Source organism: Protopterus annectens, chromosome 12.part0 (genome assembly GCF_019279795.1).
Source record: "Protopterus annectens isolate FY-2018-M chromosome 12.part0, PAN1.0, whole genome shotgun sequence".
Taxonomy (NCBI): domain Eukaryota; kingdom Metazoa; phylum Chordata; order Ceratodontiformes; family Protopteridae; genus Protopterus; species Protopterus annectens.
The window spans coordinates 278,313,143-278,326,922 of record NC_056746.1 but is presented as its reverse complement, the minus strand read 5'-3'; the positions used below and the strand labels follow the sequence as shown (position 1 = coordinate 278,326,922).

At 44.2% G+C, this 13,780-nt stretch overlaps 1 protein-coding gene across 2 annotated transcripts in view; it reads right to left on the bottom strand.

Moving 5' to 3' along the window:
* GLIS2 (GLIS family zinc finger 2) overlaps nt 1-13,780 on the bottom strand; it is a 681,681-nt gene that overhangs the window by 107,012 nt on the left and 560,889 nt on the right. The window lies entirely within an intron of this gene.

Below are 13,780 nucleotides of genomic sequence, written 5' to 3'. Positions count from 1 at the left end.
TATGTCTGGAGTTCCCCAGGACACTGTCAATTTCTGAAATACATGAAGATCCAGTTTCCACTCGTGGGGAGCCATGATTTGTCTGCTTAACACATCTGCTAAGGAGTTCTGTGCTCCCGGCAGAAACCTTGCCTGAAGACTTAGATGTAAACTGAGAGCAGTCTCCCACAAAATCATTGCTTGCCTGCATAGAGGATAAGAATGTGTTCCCCCTTGCTTGTTGATGTACCACATGACAGTTGTGTTGTCTGTTAGAATCAACACCTGCCCTGGAAGAAGTAAATCCTTGAAAGTTATTAATGCAAACTGGACTGCTAACATCTCCTTCATGTTGATATGTAGATGTTGTAGTCTGGCAGGCCACTTGTCTTGTATCCACCTTCCATTTAGATGAGCTCCCCAAGCTATGTCTGAGGCATCTGTCGTTAAAATCTGACTCGCCTCTGGCCGGGTCACAGAGAGTCCCTTGTTTAGTTGACATTCCTGAGCCCACCATAAAAATTCCTTTTGAATGCAAGGTATTATTTGAATGACAGTGTCCAGATCCTGGCAGTGCTGTGTCCATACATTTTTGAGATACCATTGTAGCTTCCTCATATGCAGTTTGGCATTGGGAAGCACCAGAATACAAGATGCCATGAACCCTAAGGCTTGAAGGACTGTCCTTGCAGTCAGCCCGGACTGATGAGATAGCTGATGGAAGTAAAGGGATAGACTCTTTTGTTTGTCCAGGGTTAAAAAGGCCATCTGGGATGCTGTATTCAGTCTCACACCCAGAAAGCACATGTCCTGAGAGGGTACTAGACTGGACTTTATTTCGTTCACAGAATACCCCAGGCATCTTAGCACTGCTATCACATATTCCAAATGATGAAGAAGCTGTTCCCTTCCTTGAGCCAGAATCAGGCAGTCGTCCAAAGAAGGATAGATCTGTATTCCTTTTAGCCTGAAGAAAGCTATCACTGGAGCCAGAACTTTCGTGAACACTCTGGGCGCAGTAGATAAGCCAAAGGGCAATGCAGAGAACTGATAGTGAGAAGTCCCAGCTCGAAAACGCAGATACTTCCTGCAACTTAGTCTGATGGGAACATGAAGGTAAGCCTCCTTGAGGTCCAAAGTTACCATCCAATGATCTTTGCCCAGCAGAGGTAAAAGCTGCTGCAACGTCAACATTTTGAACTTGAGAATGTCCAGATAAGTGTTGAGGATAGATAAATCCAAAATTGGTCTCCACGTGTTCCCCTTCTTTGGTACTAGGAACAGGTGAGAATAAAATCCTAGGCCCCTTTCTGGCATAGGAACTGGCTGTATGGCCCCTATTTGGAGTAACAGTGAAATTTGCTTGTGAGCCTCTATTCTTTGTGGAGGAGGAATGTCTGGCATGCCTTTGAAAGGAGGCAAGGTATGGAAATAAAACCTGTAACCGTGATGTATGATATCCAGTACCCATTTGTCTTGGGTAATCAAACTCCAATTTTCTTTGAAAAGTGCCAACCTTCCTCCCAAAGGTGCTGCCAGGCGAGAAGGTTCTGGCAGCTGAAAAGGTAGGTCATTGGGTCTGTTTACGAAAGGACTGACCCCTGCCCTCACTCAAGACTGTGCAGGAGAACTCCTGTTCTAGGCCTGAAAGAGCCCTGACCTCTGCCCCTGCCATGTCTAGATCTACCCCTAGACTGGGAATCATAAGAAGGATACGTCCACCCCTTAGTAGGCCAATTTCTACTAAACTTTGGAGGCTGAACCTGCAAAAAATCTTTAACAGTCTGCATAGACTTAGCCTTGTCTTCCATTTTCTTTAAAACTGCCTCAACAGGAGAACCAAACAAGACATCAGATTGCAAAGGGGCATCCAAAATCCTAGTTTTAACATGGTCAGATAAATTTTGATCCCTTAGCCAGGCATGCCTGCGAAGAACTGACCCAGTGGCAGCCACCCTAGAGGAGGCCTGTACAGCATCAAAACCACATTGCAAAGAATGCTTACCCACCTGTTCAGAAACATGCACTAAATCCTGTAACTCTTTACAATCAATACCTTCCGCCAGAGCATCAACCTTAGATTTCAACTGTGAAAGCAGATAATTTTGATATTTTAACATATGAAACTGGCAATTCAAAGCTCTCATGGCTAGGGTGGAAGAAGTATAAACTTTCTTTCCCCATCTATCCAAGGCCCTGGCCTCTTTATCTGCAGGACCGGATTCTTGACAACAGAAGCCTTAACATCCTTAGGCCCCTGGCTAACAGTTTCTGGGTCTGCCCGAGGACTCTTAAAAAGATACTTATGAGCTTCAGGCACCCTGTAATACCTATCTGGTTTAACAGGAGCAGGAGGCAAAGAATCAGGATTAAGAGAAGCCTCTGCAAACACATCTTCCACCACAGTCAAAACAGGAGGTATAGCCAAAGGCCTATGCTGGGGTAAAAAAGTACAGTTTTGTACCTACCATAAATGTAGATGTTCGAGGATTCCATTGCTGCAGTCCTTACTATTGGGTATAGTCCGCATCCAGTCGGCCCGAATACCAGAGTAAGGCTGACGTCGGTCAGGCGCGTAGACTGACGCCAGTACGTCAGGGTACTAATCGCATGACCGACGTCATATCCTCAGTCTTTTCTTGCCCCAGATGTCAGAAGACCCTAAAAAGACAGGGCTCAAAATACCTGCACCAAAAATATATACAATATATACAAGACTATATACAAAAATATCAGCATGTAATCTCACCTACACAACCACCCCTAAACACAGAGGGGAAGGAGGGAGGAGTTGGACTGCAGCAATGGAATCCTCGAACATCTACATTTATGGTAGGTACAAAACTGTACTATGTTCTTCGCTTCCCATTGCTGCAGTCCTTACTATTGGGTAGAATCCCAAAGCAGAGGTAAGGGAGGCTGGCAAATCATAAAGCAGTAGGAGCTGACAACATGCCTTGCAAAACAGCTGTGGCAAAACCAGCCCTAGACTTAGAGTAGATAGGAAGGTGATAATGCTTAGAGAAAGTATGCACTGAACTCCAAGTAGCTGCTTCCAAAATATCCTTAGTTGCCACCCCCCTTAGAAATGCTGTTGAAGTGGCAGTAGCCCTAGTGGAATGAGGCCTAATCCCAGCTGGAATCTCCTTGCCATGATGGGAGTAACAAAATGAAATGCAAAAGCCAATCCACCTGGAAATAGTTTGTTTTGACACAGGCTTACCCTGTGAACTCAAAGCAAAAGAAACAAACAACTGCTGAGACTGCCTAAAATCCTTAGTCCTGCTTAAATAATAACGCAATTGCCTGTGTACATCTAAAGTGTGCAAAATCTTTTCCCCTTTATTTTGGGATTCTGCATAAAACGTAGGCAAATGAATAGTTTGGTTTAAAGCCACACTAGAAACCACCTTAGGCATAAAGGAAGGATTAGTACGTAAAGATACCCTATCCTTATGGAAAATCAAAAAGGGCTCTACTGCCATAAGGGCCTGCAACTCAGACACCCTTCTTGCAGAAGTAATAGCCAACAGAAAAGCAGTCTTCCATGACAAGTATTTCAATTCAGCAGTAGCTGCAGGCTCAAAAGGTTGTAGAGTAAGTTTTTCCAACACAAAATTGAGATCCCAAGCAGGAGTAGGAGCTCTACGTGGGGTCTTATATTCTTTGCCCCTCTAAGAAACTGCTTGAACAAAGGATGTGAAAACAATGGTGGGTCACAATCATAGTGAGCTGAAATTGCTGCAGCATGAATCTTAATGGAAGAGAAGGACAAACCTTTGTCCAATAACTCAGTAAGATATTGAAGAGCCACACTCAAATTAGGCTCAGAAATCTTCAAATTCTTTGCTGTACTCCAAAATAAAAATCTCTTCCATTTTTCTGCGTACACTCTCCTTGTACTAGGTCTTCTAGCTTCCATAATCACATTTAAAACTTGTTGAGGAAGTTGAGACCTGCTGTGTTTCAACACAGAATATGCCAGGCTGTTAGATGAAGAGAGTGAAGCTTGACATTGAGCAGATGACCGTCCTTCTGAGATAACAGATGAGGAATCAGAGGTAAAGGCCATGGAGGCTTCTTTACCAGACTCCGTAGTGGGTACCAGTGTTGCCGAGGCCAATCTGGAGCTATCAAAATCATCCTTGGCCTGTCTTGTCTGACCTTTAATAGTACCTTTGGAAGAAGAGGTAGAGGTGGAAAGGCATACACATGAAGGTTTTTCCAACTGAAAGACAGAGCATCCACTTTCCAAGCTGTGTGATGAAACCCCTTTGTGCAATACTTTGGCAGCTGGTGGTTTAGTGGAGAAGCGAACAGATCTATGTCTGGAGTTCCCCATGACACTGTCAATTTCTGAAATACATGAAGATCCAGTTTCCACTGTGGGGATCCATGATTTGTCTGCTTAACACATCTGCTAAGGAGTTCTGTGCTCCTGGCAGAAACCTTGCCTGAAGAGTTAGTTGCAAGCTTAGCGCAGTCTCCCATAAAATCATTGCTTGCCTGCATAGAGGATAAGAATGTGTTCCCCTTGCTTGTTGATGTACCACATGACAGTTGTGTTGTCTGTTAGAATCAACACCTGCCCTGGAAGAAGTAACTCCTTGAAAGCCATTAATGCAAACTGGACTGCTAACATCTCCTTCATGTTGATATGTAGATGCTGTAGTCTGGCAGGCCACTTGTCTTGTATCCACTTTCCATTTAGATGAGCTCCCAAGCAATGTCCGAGGCATCTGTCGTTAAAATCTGACTTGCCTCTGGCCGGGTCACAGAGAGTCCCTTGTTTAGGTGACATTCCTGAGCCCACCACAAAAATTCTTTTTGAAGGCAAGGTATTATTTGAATGACAGTGTCCAAATCCTGGCAGTGCTGTGTCCATACATTTTGAGATACCATTGTAGCTTCCTCATATGCAGTTTGGCATTGGGAAGCACCAGAATACAAGATGCCATGAACCCTAATGCTTGAAGGACTGACCTTGCAGTCAGCACGGACTGATGAGATAGTTGATGGAAGTAAAGTGATAGACTCTTTTGTTTGTCCGGGGTTAAAAGGCCATCTGGGCTGCTGTATTCAGTCTCACACCCAGAAAGCACATGTCTTGAGAGGGTACTAGACTGGACTTTATTTCGTTCACAGAATACCCTAGGCATCTTAGCACTGCTATAACATATTCCAGATGCTGTAGAAGGTCTTCCTTTCCTTGAGCCAGGATCAGGCAGTCGTCCAAGTAAGGATAGATTTGAATTCCTTGTAGCCTGAAGTAAGCTATCACTGGAGCCAGAACCTTTGTGAATACTCTGGGCGCAGTAGATAAGCCAAAGGGCAATGCAGAGAACTGATAATGAGAATTTCCAGCTCGAAATCGCAGATACTTCCTGCAACTTAGCCTTATAGGCACATGAAGGTAAGCTTCCTTGAGATCTAAAGTTACCATCCAGTGATCTTTGCCCAGCAGAGGTAGCAGTTGTTGTAACGTCAACATCTTGAACTTGGGAATGTCCAGATAAGTGTTGAGGAGAGATAAATCCAAAATTGGTCTCCACGTGTTCCCCTTCTTTGGTACTAGGAACAGGCGAGAATAAAATCCTAGGCCCCTTTCTGAGACAGGGACTGGCTGAATGGCCCCCATCTGGAGTAACTGAGAAACTTGCTTGTGAGCCTCTTTTCTTTGTGGAGGAGGAACGTCTGGCATGCCTTTGAAAGGGGGCATTGTGTGGAAATAAAACCTGTAACCGTGATGAATGATATCCAACACCCATCTGTCTTGAGTAATTAAATCCCAATTTTCTTTGAAAAGAGACAGTCTTCCTCCCAAAGGAGCTGCCAGACGAGAATCTACTGGCAGCTGAAAAGGCAGGTCATTGGGCCTGTTTACGAAAGGACTGACCCCTGCCCTCACCAGAAGTCTGAGCAGGTGAACTCCCTGATCTAGGCCTAAAAGAAACTTGAGCCCTGCCCCTACCACGTCTAGACCTACCCCTAGACTGGGAATCATAAGCAGGATATGTCCACCCCTTAGCAGGCCAATTTCTACTAAACTTCGGTGGCTGCACCTGCAAAAAATCTTTAACAGTTTGCATAGACTTAGCTTTGTCCTCCATTTTCTTTAAAACTGCTTCCACAGGCGATCCAAACAACACATCAGACTGTAAAGGAGCATCCAAAATCCTTGTCTTAACATGCTCAGCTAAATTCTGATCCTTCAACCAGGCATACCTGCGAAGAACAGAACTAGTAGCAGCCACCCTCGAGGAGGCCTGTACAGCATCAAAACCACATTGCAAAGAATGCTTACCCACTTGTTCAGACACATGAACCAAATCCAGCAACTCTTTACACTCAATACCTTCCGCCAAAGCATCCACCTTAGATTTCAATTGTGAAAGGAGATAATTTTGATATTTAAGCATGTGAAACTGACAATTCAATGCTCTCATGGCTAGAGTGGAAGAAGTATACACTTTCTTTCCCCACCTATCCAAAGCCCTTGCCTCTTTATCAGTGGGAACAGGATTTTTAACCACAGAAGCTTTAACACCTTTAGGCCCCTGAGAAACAGTTTCTGGGTCCGCCCTAGGACTCTTAAACAAATACTTATGAGCTTCGGGCACCCTATAATACCTATCAGGTTTAACAGGAGCAGGAGGCAAAGAGTCAGGGTTCAGGGAAGCCTCTGCAAAACATCTTCCACCACATTCAACACAGGAGGAATAGCTAAGGGCCTATGCTGGGGTAAAAACAAGAATTCCCTAAGCCTTTTCCTGGAATCAGAGTAATCCTGGCCTTCCCATTTAAAATGCTCCCTCATGGAATGCAGAGTCTCGGAAAATGAGAAATCCTCAGGAGGAGAAGCTGTAGGAGTGGAATCATCCACATCAGAATCAGAATAAGTAGGATACTCCTGCAAGTCTTCCAGAAGACTCTGAAGCCTCTGAACACTGTTCAAAACTATCAAACTCCGGTTCCACCCTAGGCCTCTTATCAGGCGGGGGCTTAGAACCTCTAATCATAGTAATCAAATCTTCTGCCATTTTAAGCATATGTTTCTTAGGTACAGAACCCGAAATGCTAGGAGAAGCCCCCACTGAAGCTGAACTAGGCCTACCTCTCAAAGAAGTTTTGGCAACAGAAGGAGAGGCTCTAACTACCTTGGGAAGAGAGGGAAGAACAGTTACCTGAGAAGCCCCTCAGCCTGGCCTACCTCCTGAGAAGGCACATCCTGTAACAGTAAAGGTTCTGCCTGAGACTCCATGGAAACTCCTGGCAAAACCTCTGGCTCCACTGAGCCTTCTAAAGAACCGACGTCCGGGACTGCCGGTTCATCAACCCTAGGCTTCGCTGTTTTGTCCTTGCGCTTCTTGGACGAAGCGGGCGTCGGAGCATCCGACGGCATTTTATAATTGCAACGCTTCCCAAACACTAACCTGGCACAGTCTAACCTCCTCTTTATAGTGCGTTTGTTAAACCTAGCACAAGAGCGCAACCAACAACGCCGTGCTCAGGCCCTAAACAAGGTATACACAAGGTATGGTAATCCCTATGAGGTATCTGTTTCCCACAAGAAATACAGTTATTCACTTTTTCTGACATCCGTTAAATACTGAGGCAAGAAAAACCAAAATGTTCTAACGGGTACTTAGCCAACTCTGTTTCGGTCTGAAACTCCGGTTTCGGAAATATTTCAGAACGCCAACCTGCACTCGCAAAACTGCTTCTGCATCGGACCATGCGGCAAAAAAGACTGAGGATATGACGTCGGTCATGCGCATTAGTACCCTGACGTACTGACGTCAGTCTAATGCGCCCTGACCGACGTCAGCCTTATACTCTGGTATTCGGGCCGACTGGATGCGGACTATACCCAATAGTAAGGACTGCAGCAATGGGAAACGAAGAACATCAAAAATTCCCTAAGCCTTTTCCTGGAGTCAGAGAAGTCCTGACCTTCCCATTTAAAGTGCTCTGTCATGGAGTGAAGGGTCTCTGAAAAAGAAAAATCCTCAGGAGGAGAAGCAGAAGGAGTAGAATCATCAACATCAGAGTCAGAATAATGAGAATACTCCTGCAAGTCTTCAGCCGAAGACTCAGACACATCCGAAGCCTGCTCATAATCCCCCAACACTGGCTCCATCCTAGGCCTCTTATCAGGAGGGGGCATAGAGCCTCTAATTAAAGTAATTAAATCTTCTGCCATTTTAAGCATGTGCTTCTTGGGCACAGAACCTGAAGAACTAGGAGTGACACCCACAGCAGCTAAACTAGACCTGCCTCTAGGAGAAGCCTTGGAAGCAGAAAGAGAGGGCCTAGACACCTTAGGAAGGGAGGAGAGTAAAGTAATCTGAGAAGCCCCTGTAGCCTGACTTGCCTCCTGGGAGGCCACATCCTGTAAAAGCAAAGTTTCTCCCTGGGACTCCAGAGAGGCCTCCGTCAGAACCACCGGTTCCCCTGACGCCTCTAAAGAACCGGCGTCCGGTTCGGACGACTCCTCTAACCTAGTTTTAACTGCCTTGTCCTTGCGCTTCTTTGAGGAAGCCGGCGCCGGTGCATCCGACGGCATATTGTAATTGCACCGCTTCCCAAAGACCAACCTGGCACAATCCAACCTTCGCTTTATAGTGCGTTTATTAAACCTAGCACAAAAGCGACACCCAACAACGTCGTGCTCAGGTCCCAAACAAGGTATACACAAATTATGGTAGTCCCTATGCGGAATCTGTTTCCCACAAGAAATACAGTTATTCGCTTTTTCTGACATCCGGTAAACCACTGAGGCAAGAAAAAACCAAAATATTCCCACGGGTACTTAACCAACTCTGACTTGGTCTGAAACTCCGAATGAAAATTTCAGAACGCAACGGCACTTGCAACACTGCTTCTGCATCGGACCATGCGGCAAAAAAGACTGGGGATATGACGTCGGTCATGCGCATTTGTACCCTGACGTTCTGATGTCAGTCAAATGCGCCTTGACCGACGTCAGCCTTATACTCTGATATTCGGGCCGATCGAGGGACAGCGGACTACCCCTAGTGTTAGGACTGCAGCAATGTGAGATGAAGAACATCTTCTCATTGACACCATAGCTGTACACTCTCACTGTTAGTATGTTTATGAGTGAATGAGTCTGGGGATGCAGGAGGGCTTGCCCCCTCCCACACACAGTTGTTTTGTATAACTGTTATAGCTGACAATGGGGATTGCCAACTTAACTGTTTTTGATAATTCGCACTGTGATGTTTGATTATGCGATGTTCAGGTATAGCTCTGGCAAATAATTCTTTGAGGACCCCTTTCCATTAAGTGAAACTTAAATATGTAGAAGTCATAGCCCCAGAAACATATTTGTCCACTAACTGCTTGCAGCTTTACAAAACATCTAATGAGAACCTCCAAATCACATCAGGAAACGGAAACTTTCTTTTTATAGCAGGACAAATATTGCATACCATAACCATGATAAAATAATAAACAAACATGTACCGTAACAATTCTGTTTAGTACAGTATTAAGAATCACACATTGAGAACTGGGTACTTTTTACAATGGCGATGTGTACTGTATAATATGAAGGGAGGAAAAAGCATTTAATGTGCACTTTTTGAAAAGGGCTACAGTTACTTCATGCTTCAAATAATAATGTGGGAAGAGTCATTATTTTTGGTTGTGTTGTAAGTGCAAGAAGTGGTGTTTGGGAAGGAATGGATGTTTTGGTAAAGTATAAACTTAATCTGTTATCCTCAGTATTAATGGAGTGATCACTACCCTTCATTAAGTGAAGTTTTGTAGTCGGTTGTAAGGTGTACAGGTTTGCAGAAATGCTGTTTAAGCATATAACTAAAATAACACGTGCCACCACTTATTTCCTCCCCAAACTACTTTATGGCACTCCCATCCTTACTAACCTCCAGGCTTCACAGAAATTAAACTTGAACAATGCTATAACAAAATTGCTACATTTCAGAACCCACAACTGTACAGCACTAAAAAGCCTAAATTGGTTAGAACTGTCTCAACAACTAACACATACACAGCTTCTTACCAGCTATAAAATTATCCAGCATCCATCTGCCTGTCCGGCACTAAAAAACATTCTACACAACTATGATCCTAGTTGGTCATTGTGATCCAGTGACCACAAACTCCTGTCTGTCTATAAGCCTATCAGATCTGCTGGGTACTGTCTGTACTTGTACAAGGTTGGTATGGCCTGGAGCTCCTTACTTAGGTTCATAGGTTCATAGGTAGGTACTAGGCTATCTGCCCGAAGGCATTTATAAGCCTAGCCGGAATATGTTGGCTTTGGCCACCCCCTTATATTAGTTCCCTGTGCCTTTGTCCAGCAGAGCCACTGAAGTGATCTCCGGGGTAAATTTTCTGTTTCCCATCCACTCGTCAAGGTTTCTTTTGAATAGTGTTAGCGAGGAGCTCTGCCTAATGTAGACTGGGATCTTGTTCCAAAGCATGAGAAGTCTCTGGGACAGGAATCTATCCCTCCAGCACGTCCTATTTATTGTTGTGATAATTTTTAGATCCCTAGTGTGTGTGGCTCTAGGGGATAAGGTTTTCTTTAGCTGAAGCATGTCCATCAATTCTGGTTTGGACATGGCCTTGTATGTCAGGCAGAGATCACCTCTGAGTAGGCGGTATGCAATCGGGTACAGCTGGAGTTTCTTCAGTCGAGCTGCATAGGACATTTGTTTGAGGCCAGTGATCCTCTTGGTGAGGTACTTCTGTGGTCTTTCCAGCTATTGCAGGTGTCTTGTAAGGTACATCCCAAATGGGGTGCTGTACTCTTAGATGGGTCTGATGAGTTATGAGTAGAGGGGCACAATGACCTCTTCTGATCTGGATGCAAACCCTTTTGTGATTAGGTGGGCCATGTAGAAGGATTTTCTAACCACTTTGGCAATGTGATTATCAAAGGACAGATTACTATCTACTTGGGTCCCCAGATCCCTTATTAAGTCTTCCGTATTTAGGGGACTACCACCTATGTGGTAGTTTGTGGGTACTTTGTTTTTTCCAAAGGGGATGACTATGCACTTTTTGGCATTTAGCTTGAGGCCATGATTTTGACACCAGGCATCCGTCTCAGTGAGACCCTTTTGGAGGATGTCTTTGTCAACCGGAGAGTCAATTATAGCCCCTAATTTGCAGTCATCTGTGAACTTGGTCAGCCATAGTCCTCCTGTGCTTGCCTGTACCTCTGAGAAGTATATGCTGAACAGGAGGGATCCTAGGACTGAGCCCTGGAGAATGCCACTTGTAACCGGTTTAGAGTCGGACCTAGCTCCTGCAACTCTCACCATGTGGGTTCTGTCCGTGAGCCAGTTGGTAACCCATCTTGTCACATAGGGGTGTATATTCAGGCTGGTGAGCTTGTCTATAATACCAGAATGGGGAATGGTGTCGAAGGCCTTTGCAAGGTCTAGGTAGGTTGCGTGTACCACCTATCCCTTATCTATAGCCTTGGTAACTGTCTCAAAGAAGTCCACCAGGTTTAGGAGGCATGATCTGCCCTTAACAAAGCTGAACTGGGTAGGGTCCAGTGTTTGGAGGTTCCCAATTTCTCTGTTAATGAGTTCCATGATGATGCGCTCCATAGCCTTGCAGACCAAGCTAGTCAGACTTAAAGGGCGATAGTTCCCGGGTTCTGTTGTGGCTCCACCTTTGTGGAATGGAATAACCGTTGCTGTGCACCACTCTATGGGTATGTAGCCTGTGGAGAGGCTGCTTTTGAACAGTGTGTTTAGGTGAGGGGTAAGTTCATCTTTGAGCTTGTGTAGGATGCAGCCTGGGACACCATCCAGTACCACTGATGCTGTGTTTTGGGCTTTGGAGAGGGCTGTTTTAACCTGAGTGTCTGTGATTTCAGGGGCTCTACATTCTTCTGGTATGGTTATAGGCCCTTTTGGGGGTGAGAGGGGGGGTGAAGTTTGCACTGAACCTGTCTGCCAGGATGTCGGCGATATCAGTCGGTTCAGTGTATTTTGTGCCATTCTGCACTAACTCCAAGCAGATCTGAGCATTGCCATTTAAATTCTTGATATAGCTAAAGAATGCCTTGTGTTATCTTTGGAGTCCTTGGCAATTTTTCTTTTGAAGTTCGCCTTGGATGATTTTATGAGGGGTCGTAGTTTCTTGCTGATACTGATCAGGGATGTCTTCCCTTCTTGGGATTTTACTCTTTTTTTGTACTAGTTTCCTCCTTCTATTGTACAGCTTGTTTATAGCAGGGGTCCACCAGACTGGTTTTCTTTTCTTGGAGGAGTGAGTCTTGGTTTTGCTTGGGATAGCACGATCCATGCATTCTTGCAGGTGCCCATAGAATGCATTAGTAAAGGATTTTGCAGCTTGGACAGCGTTATCCTTTAGCATGGGGGCTTTGAAACTTTCCACTTAAGTAACATGGTTTGCTTTTGAAAAGTTTTTCATGGTGGTTTCCTTGTCCGGGGGTGGGGGCGGAATGTGGATATCCAAAGTGACTTGTTTATGGTCAAATCTAACCAGCGAGGGGTTGACCTTCAATGTGGAGCACCAGTAGCCCATGTTGATGATGACCAGGTCCAATATGTTGTCACCTCTGGTGGGAGTGCTGACCAGTTGATCTAGGGCGTTTGAGTTTATAAATTCTAGGAAATGTTGGGCAAAGGAGTTAGTACTTGAGTAGTTCTCCCAGTTAATGTTTGGGTAATTGAAATCATTAGGTCAATACCCTCCCTCCTATTTTTCAAAGCCACTCTGAAAGACTTTCTAGCTAAAATCTGGCTCTGTTCATACTCAAAACCGGGGTAAATTATATCCCTAAATACGAACAAGTACCTTTTCATTCCTTATACCTAAAAACTGAGAATCCAAGGCACCAACACAAACCACACAAATGCTCAGCTGCATAATAAACCAGCCTGTATTCCAAGCAAACTCAACAACAGTCGCTTAACTAGGTAAAAAAAAAAACTTTTATTACGAACAACCTCTACAAAATTGTTATATATGTTGTGTATTATAATATTAGAACTGTAATTTTAAATTTAAGGCCAACATGACTTCCCTTATTTTGATTTCCTGTAATAGAGAATTAACCAAAATACTACCAGGGCTTTCAAAATTGTGAGGAACAGTTTAACACAGAGAAGCAAGCTTTTATCTACATCATGTGGGGCTCTAGGTATCCCCTATGGTAAGGACACATATAGATATGTAGAATCTGTTAGAAGAAACTGGGATCTGGTGTTCTGAGTGGAATTAAGAACAATTTTACGTGATAAACCCACTATTGTTTTCAGCAGAGGGAGAAATTTGAAAAAGTATTGTTGAACATAATTAACAAGCCCAGGGCTCACACATTAACAACAGCTACATGTAGGCCTGCAGATGCTGTAAACAATGTAGTTTTATTAATGTGGGTCCCTATGTATCTGTGCAAAGTTATGACCATTCTTTGCCATGCCCTGGACATTGTAGTTGTGACTTTTTGGTAGTTGTGTACATCACAGGCTGCACAGCATGCAAATCTTTTTATGTAGGCAAAACAATGAGAAAACTAAAAGAATTAGGGAACACATTTACAATATTTAAAAGTGTAAGCTTACAAATACCTTATTTATGCACTAGGCCATGTAATAATTTCAAGAAATTGTTCTTTTTTATTATAGATAAGATCATTCTGAAAAACACCGGGGGCGGCACAGATATTTTGATTGAATACAAAGGGCTATGTTGACAGCTACGTCTAAATGCCACAGTCCTGCCTGGTTTAAATGATGTAGTGTCCATTATGAGTGTACTTTAA